Raw genomic sequence first — 10651 nt, forward strand, 5'->3', positions numbered from 1 at the left:
AGACATCAACAAACGTAAGTTTTCAACAAATGTTAACCATGTATTTGGAAAATTTTAAATATGTATATAAAAAATGTTCCTGATGTATATGAAAAGAGTATCATACAAAAGTATATTTTTTTGAAAAAATGTTATTCATATATTTGGAATCTGTTAAATATGTATATATAAAATGTTCCTAATGTATACAAAAAATGTGCAATGGTAACTGAAAAATTAGACATAACAATATATGTTAAAAAAATATTAATCATGTATTTCCAAAATCTTAAACGTGTATCTAAAATTGTTCCTTATGTACACGAAAAATGTGTCATGTGTAGAGTAAAATGAGACATAAAAAATATAATGTTTCAAAAATATTAGTCATGTGTCTAGGAAATGTTAAACATGTGTATTAGAAATGTTTCAGGTGTGCACGGAATATGTACGAAGAAATACAAAGAAAACAATAAAAAAATAGGAAAACAAAGAAAGACATAAAAATAAAAAAGAAAGGAAAAATAAAGCAAAAATATCATAGAAAACTAAGAAAGAAACAAAAAACCGTAAAAGAAATGAAGAAACCCGATCAGAAAAACAAAGTAAAATAGAAAACCAAAGAAATAAAGCAAGAAAAGGAAAAGAAACAGAAGAAAACCTAACCAAACCCGTACAAGCGAGCGAAGAGAAAAATGGGTCGGCCTACGCAATGGAGAAAAAGCTTTAGGCCAGGTGAGCATTAAATCTCGCTATAAGCGATATATATCTACCACACTCTCACGTGGGTATTGGTGGTGTTCAGTGCTAATGGGTCAAAGACGTGAAGTTGAGGCTAACCAGTGCTAACGCCAACTCCAACGCGCACCCCGTCCTGTCCGTCCATATTCATTTGGGGGTAAACGAACAAAGCAAGCTTTGCAACGCGCGGCTGTAAACGGACCGTCGTTTTCTGTCCGCTTTTGACCTATTCCCGGCACAAGTTTAGGCTGAGTTTGCAGCCGAACGAACATGGGTGGACGGCGTGTGGCGCCTGCCCATGTCCTCGCCTGGACCGCCCGTCAGTGGCACAGGCCTCCCCCCCCCCCCCCCCCCCCCCGTGGCGCTCCAGCCGCACCCCCCGCTACTCTCTTCCCTCGCCGCCGCCATTGCCACTGTGTAGCTCGGTCGCGCGCTCGCCCCAACCCTTGTCGCAATCCCCGTGCCAACGACGCCACGAGCTACCCAACCACGACCACCTGATTTGCACACCCAGCGATCGGATTTGGAGCGGATCCGGCCGGACTTGAGCTCGCCCGGCTACGGGGGGGACCGCGTCGTGCCATGGACTAGCCGGGCACCGGCCCGGAAGGCCCCGGCAAGGCGGCAAGGCCTCATGCCGGTACTGACTCCTGCTTTAGCCGTTCGGATCTACACCGTCGGAGGTTCGCCGGCAGATACGCAAACGGCCGTCGGCCGAGCTCGGTGCTGGCCCAAAGGCTCGTCGGCGCACCGTTGCCGCTCATAAAGTGCGACGACTGGCCAAGAAAGGTCTTGCGCCGCGTGTCTACAACGCCGGAACATCCCGGATGGGTGTTCGTCAAGTGCTCAAACATTGGGGTATGTGCTACTTTAGCTTCGGTTGTGCTCTCGGATTCGACTAGTTGTACTAACTTCAATTTTTATTGTGTAGAATGGATGCAACTTTTGGTATTGAGAAGAAGAATACATCGATATATTGATATCGATATATTGATAGAGCGCAATTTAGTAGATGTTCGTGCACTTTTAGCTAGAATAGAGGTTAGAGATGAGACTAGTGCACTTGTTGTTAGAATAGAGGGTAGACATGAGACTAGATTCGAGGAAGCAACATCTACTTCTTTAGACTCGAAAAAGAAATAAGCACGCAAGATCGAGCCTCTGCAGATCAACAATGAATGCATCGAGAAGGCACTAATCCAACTTACGGGAGCAGAAGTTGGTTATCTTCTAAAATGTCTTCTTGTGGTTCTTGGTTTCTTTGGTCTTGCTATTCTAGTCAAAATTTGGTGATGTGCTTCCATGTATCAAAAATTAATGGCGAAATAAAAGGTATGTACTTGTGAAAAAAAATTGTATGCGGCCGAATTGCGGTCGTGCGTTGGGCGCACGGCCAGTGCATCCACAAATCCGGGCGGACACGACCCCATTGCCACCCCCATATACGGACGAAAAACGGACGAAACGGACATCCATCTGAGGTCGCGCATTGGAGTTGGCCTAATGGGTCAAGACGTGAAGCTGAGGCTAACTGGAGGGGTGTGCCGAAATCACTAACTGATGAACACTTGTTTCAAAGATCACTTTCACCTTCTCGGAGTTGCGACAAGTTGCACACTACATGTGCATCACTTGTCGCAATCTGGAAGTTTCCCTTTTCTCGTAGATTCGTTTATTTAAAATGTTTTATCTCTTAAACCACGCATCCAAATCTCGAACCATTTTCACCGTAGGATTCCTCGCGTTGAAATCTTTATAATTAGATCCCATGCTAATAGGTTTTGGTGAACTTTTTTTTTCGCGAAAACACCGGATGAGAACAACTAACTGGGAGCATGTTTTTCCTTTTTGAAAGCCGTTTCCAAGAGGCATGACCATGCCTCTCATGGAAGGAAATTCATGCCTGTCGCAAACGAAGAAAAACACATTTTGTTTTTAATAGGAACGGTCATGCCTCTTGCGGAAGCAAAACCGTGACACTTGCGGAAGCAATACCGTGCCTCCAACAGAAAGCAAAAAGAGAGAAACGGCGTTTTCTCCTTTTTCAAGAGGCACGGGCGTGCTTCTCGCATAAGCAAAATCATGCCTCTTATGAAAGAAAAAAAACACATTTTTTGTCATTTCCGAGAGGCACGGTCGTGCCTCTCGCAAAAGCAAAATTGTTCCTGTCATGGAAGCAAACCCGTGCCTCTCATGGAAGAAAAAAATGTGTTTTTTTATTTCCGAGAGGCATGGCCGTGCCTCTAACGAAAGCAGAACCGTGCCTCTCACAGAATGAAAAAAAAAGACATGTATTTTTTCCGTTTCCGATAGAAACAACCGTGCCTCTAGCGGAAGCAAATCCGTGACTCTCGCGGAAGAAAAAAAAAGCATTTTTTCATGCAAAGAAAAATGATTTTTTTGTCAAAAAGCTAAAAAATATAGGTGGAAAACCGATAAGCCAGAAACCAAAAAATCATCTGCAAAAAACGCGTGCGGAAAAAATAAAAAATTCGAAGGAAGCACCCAGAGCGCGACACATGATGGCGGCTGAGAGCGCGCCAAGTGGAGTGCTCTCAGCCCACCCCAAGTGACCCTTGGGGAGGCCGCCAAAGGAGCGCTCCTCAATTAGTTTCTTTTGAGAAATCTTGCCACTTTATTCATCGAGAAGAATGTTCATCGGTACACGGTTCGGGTCATGAGGAATGCCCAACCAAACATGTCTACCTGAGCCTAGATCACAAGAAAATTTGGCGAGATTATTAACTACAAAATTGTGACTCCTACGCTCATGGACGAAAGAACATAATGTAAAGCTATTGCTACGCTCTATTATTTCATGTACTACTGCTGAATGAAGACCTCTTGTCCCAGAGTTAATAGGTAGTGTATGAATAGGCCTGACTAAATCCTTGTATGGCTTCCTCTATTTCTCTATAAAAAGAAATATGACCAAGAGTGGTTCGAATGTATATCGAACGAATTTCTTTTCTTCTATTTCCCATTATTAGATAGTGGGATGGATATATTCTAGATCTTCTTTTTTTACTATATATTATTTTTTTGTTTTAACAAATTCAATATAAAAACACCAAACTTTTTCTATTATCTATTAATGTGTATCTATCTGTACTGTAATATTTTTGAATATTATGAATTAGAGAAATTTACATGCTTTCTTATTCCATTCGCAAGGAGCTGGATGATATTTCCCCTTGTAGCTGATACAGTGAAATATTATTATGTAAGGGAGCTGATCCACATGATTCAATGGTGAATTCTGATTTCCCTATAGACTGAACCAAAAGGAGAAGAATCATTGGAATTTTCCATTTTTTCAGCTCTGCTCCCGAAAAGAGAAAGGAAAGGAGACTGATCTTGACGTCGGTATTGGTTTTCCCAACGAAAAACAAGAACATTCTTTTACGAACTTCCATGACAAAATGCTAGTTGCCTTGTAACGCATACACTGGAGCGTTTGTCCCATCGACGAAGCCATTCACCACTCCGAGACAAATCTGATGCCACCTTCAACCTTTGAACATTTAGGTCATCTAATGCGGAAATCCCCCTTTGCTTGGTGGGTATCAGACTTGTCCAGCAGTTTAGTGAGAAGGGGCAATTTCAGAAGAGGTGGATGAGAGTAGTGGATTCCACTAGGTTCTTAACCTCTTCCCAATTCTTAAACTGAAACCCGCGATGTCTAATCCAACTTGGCACCTAACCAGCTTGTCACTTCTGTTGCATCGGCGCATAGAGCACAATTATAATCAGGCAGAAACATATTTCTGCGTTGTAGTAAATTCCTTGTGCTAACTCTGTCATGCAATAAGAGCCAGAAGAAAATCTTGTGTCTGAGTCTGCAGGCAGTTTTCCATAGCTGCTTAAATATGGTGTGGGCTTCAGCCTGTCCACAAATGTTCTTATACATTTTCATGGATGAGTATTGAGGGTTAATCCATGAGTAACTCCATTTATCCTTCTCATCAGTATGTGGTATGTTTTGTATCAAGCTACCCAAAGACATTGCAATGAGATCATAATTATGGGATGCTGGAGTACTTGGCTGGTAAAAAATGATAAGATTTGCAGATCGGCTCCACCGCATATTATCTCATGGAAATACTATCTCAAAGAAAGACTACAGACAATCAAACTCAGAGCAAAGCACCACAAAGCAACACAGATTGATAGTTGGATAGAACTGAACTTATAATTTGATTTCATGATACCTAGAGCTGGTATTGGATAATTTTACATTTTGTACTTGATTTGTAAATATTTTTAATTATAAATGAAATACCGTAGAACAATTGTTCTACGGTCTAGGTTTCAAAAAAAAAAAACATTTAGGTCATTTTGCTAGTGCCAACGTTTCCCTAGCAAAAGTTTCCAGCCTCGCCGGGTCGGTGATGCCTCGTACTACGACAGCCGACGACCCAAGATACGTCCCCGTGTGGTCTCGGCAAATGGCAGCCACTGCACCCCCGTACCGGTTACGTGCTACTGCGGGCCTGCGGCGTCCACGTTCATCTTCACAACGCCTGCTGGTGAAGCTAGCCAGGAGTTGGATGAGTCCTGCTGGGCTACCACGGGAGCTTGCCTCGTCTCTGAACTACCAGGTGACCCAGCTCATTGATATATGTCGTCACAAAAGATGAGGTTTGCTGTGGAGACTGAAACTGGACAGTGGCCATGTCGTCACAAAAGATGAGGTGGCGGGCGGATCCTATTTGCTACCCGCGGGCGGCGAACATCAGTGGCTATGCCTGCAGCGCCAGCTGGTGGGCCGACCCATTTCACGGCAGCGCGCGCTGCCCGTTCACTGTTTTGTTTTGTTTTGTTTTATCTTTTCGGTTTTTTCTTTCTGCTTCTTTCATATTTCTTTCGTTTTTTCTTTCTGGTTTTATCTTTCTTTCCTTTTTCCCTTTTCCTTTGCTTCCATTAATACATTAATAAAATCCTTTGTGTATTTTTTTCATTAATAATACTTTAATACGACAAACAATCTGTGTTTCTTCTGCTTACTTTTACATTCTTCCCTTTTTGTGTATTATACAAGAGTTTATCATGCATTATGAAAATGTTCATTGTAGATTTAAGAAAAATTTCACCGTATTCAATTCTTTTAATCACGTACTTAAGAAATGTTCAGTGTACAAGAAAAAAATGTTTCAATGTGTATTTTCAAAAAAATTAGCGTATATCACAGTAATAATCATTGTGTCTTTTCAAATTGTTCACCATATATCACAGTAAAGTTCATTGTGTATTTTCAAATTGTTTAGCATACATCACAGTAATGTTCACTGTGTATTTTCAAATTGTTTAGCTTATATCACAAAAATGTTCTATGTGTATTTCAGAGATGTTCATCGTATATTATGAAATTTTTCAATGTTTATTAAAAAAAGTTCAATGGTCGAATTTTTTATTTTTTTGGATCTGTCACTATATATCCCTGTTCAAGAATTTGTCCGATTAACCAGTTAATTTGCCGATTAATCCCTACTCATAGGGTCACCGAGTAGCTGATAAACCGATAAATCATCTGATTAATTGATTAAATGGCTGATTAACTTGCCGATTAGCCTATTAATCCCCTACTCGCTAGCCAACCGAGCAGCTACCAGTTAACGATTTCCTCAACAATGCTATATATAGTTCTTAAGAGTTCACGCAGCTTACTAATCACTATCGCGCAGCAGCTCAAGTGGTAATGAAAGCTAGCTCTCAATCGTAGGGTAGCTGTTAGATGGAAAAACATATTTGACGCATATCGTGTCAAACTGCCGACGATTCTCACAGGAATACGACTAGCTAGCGATTTTCGGCCAGCCCATCTCGTACACAGGCTCCAGTTTTGGGAACCTTCTAGAGCGTTCCCAGCCGGTTCTTACTGGTTTTGGGAACCATCTAGAAGGTCCCTGAACCTGTTTTTTATTTTTCCTTTTATTTTTCTTTTTTTACTCTTTCTATTTTTTTCTTCCTTTTTCTGGTTCTTTTTTTCTTTTCTTTTCGTTACGTTTTTTCTTTCAGTTTTCCTATTCAAGTTAATTTCTCTTTTTTTAAAAAAAATCTTTGGTCTTTTATTTCCATTTCTGTTCTTATCTTTTTCCAAAAAAAAATTCAAAAAATTCAAATTTTGTTCGTGTTCCCAAAAAATGTTCAGTTTTCAAAAAAATGTTCTCAAAATTAAAAAATTGTTCTTGTTACACAAAAAGTTCGAAACTTTCGAAATTCAGAAAAAGTACCGAATTTCAATTTTTTGTTCACGTATTGCAAAAAAAATCATGCTACCAAATTTGCTTGAGATTTTTCAAGGACAACGCTAACGCCCATACGTGTAGTGAGAGGCAAACCCGCCCACACGCTCTATAATACACAGACTACGTCATGTCACCGCATGCATGCATGTGAAAATCTTTTTAGATTTTCAATTTTTAAAATGGTTTATCTCTTAAATGAAAAATCCGATTGAAGATCCGTTTTCACCATTAAATCCCTGGTGACGAGATCTTCGAAACTAGATCTCATATCAATATATTTTGGTGAAAAAAAATTGGTTAAAAGTTGCCATGTCTATTGCACATGAATTGCCATGATATTTACACTAAAGTTGCCATGGTATGTTTCAGCTATTTTCTTTTACATTTAAAAGTAATTTTAACATATTATAAAACGGGGAATTAAGAAACTAGACTTGCCATGCACCATAAACTAAAATTGCCATGATACATGCACTTAAAATTGCCATGGTTCATACAAAAATATATTTTCATGGTCAAAGTACTGGAATTGCCATCATCAAAAAACTAAAATTGCCATGATGTACAAACTAAAATTGCCACATGGCAACTTTAGTTTAAGCACTATGGTAACTACAGTGTAAATATCATGGCAACTTCTGGGGAAAAAAAATTCGTCAAAACATATCAATATGGGGTCTAGTTTTGAAGATCTCGTCGAGACGGATTTAATGATGAAAACGAATTTTTAATTCGCTTTGTTAATTAGGAGATAAAACATTTTTAAGCCGAAAATCAAAATGATTTCTGCCGATGTCATCTATTCATACGTGGCAAAATGAGTGGTGATGGAGGTGTATGGGCGATGTGCAAACGCGCACACGTGTGAGCGTTAGTTTTTCCTTTTTCAGAATACTTCTCCATTTCAAAATTGATTCTCAAGATCCAAAAATTATTCGTGCTTTAAAAAATTGTTTGCGCTTTGAAATTTGTTCTCCGTTTCGAAATTTGTTCTCAAAATTCAAAAAATGTTCATGCTTTAAAATTTTGTTCACAAATTACAAAATCTTCATGTTTTCAAAAAATGTTTGGGAAATTCCAAATTTGTTCGCTTTCATAATTTTGTTTGCGTTTGTGAAAAAAATCATACCTTCAAAAAATTAGTCGAAATTTCCATTTTAGACATCTTAAAAAATTACTCAATGTTTGTGTTTTTGAAAAAATGTTCGTAATGTAAAAAATGTTCCTGTTATAATTTCTTGTGCCTGTTTTTTAAAAAATGTTTGCATTTCCAAAATTTTGTTCATAATTTAAAATTTTGTTCTCCCTTTCAAATTTGTTCCTTTGTTCAAAAAATGTTTTGGGTTCACAAAATGTTCGACTTTTAAAACATATTGTTCAAAATTATAAAATGTTTGCATTTCAAAAAATAATTACTCTTTTCAAAAACAAAATCACGTTCAAATTTAGAAATAAATTTATCTGTTTGTGGCTTATAGTTGGCACACACTGGCTGCTATTTAGACATTTAATCTCAGTAGTTATGGTGGGTAGTGACGTTGTTAACGAGCAAGAGCTCCTTGGTTCGATCCCCTACAAAGAGCTGTATTTATGTTTTGCCGTGGTCGATTAGTTCTTGAGGCATCAGGTTGATCATGTGGTGCCACTACACCTGCAAATGGGCCGGCTCACGTGAGCCGCCCTGTGCGAAACGTCAACCTCTTGCCGCAGTTAGCGGCATATAGGAGGTCCCCTGTTAGATTCCTCAATACAGCTTAATTTTTTGGAATTTTTAGTACTAGCTCACGATGACGCCAGGGAATAGGCCGGCCCATTTAAAATAGCACCCTGCACGAAAGCTCTCCCGGTGGCGTTCAGCGGCATGAGGTTTGTTCCCAAGCAGACAACAACGTGAGAGCGTGAAAGATTTGTTTTTCCCCAGTTTTCTCTTTATTTCTTTTACTCATTTTTCTTTTATGATTTTTATTTTTATTTTATTTTGTTTCCATTTTCTTTTTCCAAATTTGCATTTTTTCCCTTTGTTTTCTGCAGTTTTCTCTTTATTTTTCTTTATTCATTTATCTTTTATGAATTTTATTTCATTTTCTTATTTTACTTTATTTTTCTTCTTCCAAATTCGCAATTGTTTTATAATTTTAAACAAATTTCAATTCAAAACTTTTTGAACATTAAAGAACAAATTTCAAATCTATGAACATTTTTGAAAAGTTGTGAATATATTTCAATCTCAAGATTTTCTTTTAAAATTCGGGAACATTTTTTTAAACTCATGAATGATTTTTTGAAATTCATTAACATTTTCTAAATTGATGAACATCTGGTGAATTAATGAATATTTTTTACATTTGTGAATTTTTTTCAAATTTGAATAGTTGTTGAAGTGGTGAACATTTTTTGCAATACGGGAACAATTATTGAAATTCACAAACATTTGTTGAATCGATGAACAGTTTTGGATATTTGGTAAGACTTTTTGAAGTTCAGAAACATTTTGAAAGTGAGACATTTTTCGAGTTCTTAAACACTTTTTGAACTCCGAGAACAATTTTTTACAATCGCGCACATTTTATGAATACCTTCACATTTTTTGAATTGGCGAATATTTCTTGAAATTTGGGAGCATGTTTTTGAATTCACGAACATTTTTTAAATTTGGAACAATTTCTTAAATTCCCGAACATTTTTTTAATTCAGTTTTTCCCGAGTTTTAAGAATATTTTTGAATTGAGAAAGATATTAATAGAAAAGAAGACAAAGTATAAAAAGATGACAAAAATCATTGTTTCTGCAAAAAACAAAAATGTTGGAAAACGAATAAAAAAACATCAGGCAAGCTCGATAGCCCTATTTTAGTTGGGCTGGCCTAATTCAGTGTTGGGGGAGGGAGGGTGCGCGTTTTCTTGCTACTCCCCGCGTAGGTCGTGGAATAGGAGGTCCCGCTAAAAGGTACCCCTAACCTGGGATATCTCTAAGTTAGTTACATTTTCTCTAATGATGGCTAGTGACGCATATGCGGTGATTTGTGGTAATCTGAGAGTTTTGATAAGATTTCTTCTCATAAATTTGTGCTTTTTTGTCCTAAATTAATTTTTCAAAATGATTTATCTCTTCAACTGTGCGTTCAAATCATGAACCGTTTACATCATTGAGTTCCTCGTGTTGAGATCTTAAAAACCAGAGCCCATATTAACATATTTCAATAAACTTATTCTCGGGCAAACATTATGCCCCCAAAATGACTAACATATGCTTCCAAATCATACTAAGTCATGCTCCTAAATGAAACTACGTTGTGCTCTCCGTAAAGCGCATCTGTGCTCCACAAGAAAGAATTATGTGCTCCCGCTTGAAGCGTACTTGTGCTCAAACATTATGCCCCAAAATGACTAACATATGCTTCCAAATCATACTAAGTCATGCTCCTAAATGAAACTACGTTGTGCTCCCACGGGATGAAGCACATTTGTGCTCCTCCGTAAAGCGCATCTGTACTCCACAGGAAAGAACTATGTGCTCCCGCTTGAAGCGCACTTGTGCTCCATGCGAAGCACAACACACTCATGCTCTTAATAGACGAAAATCAGGAAAGACGAGGAAACATGAAGGAAATAACAAGTAACATGATAAAAAGCTAGGAAAACAAGAAAAAAGATTTAAAAATAAAATAAAAATCCAACCCACCC

This window comes from Triticum aestivum, chromosome 5D, assembly GCF_018294505.1.
Source record: "Triticum aestivum cultivar Chinese Spring chromosome 5D, IWGSC CS RefSeq v2.1, whole genome shotgun sequence".
In the NCBI taxonomy this organism is placed as follows: Eukaryota; Viridiplantae; Streptophyta; class Magnoliopsida; order Poales; family Poaceae; genus Triticum; species Triticum aestivum.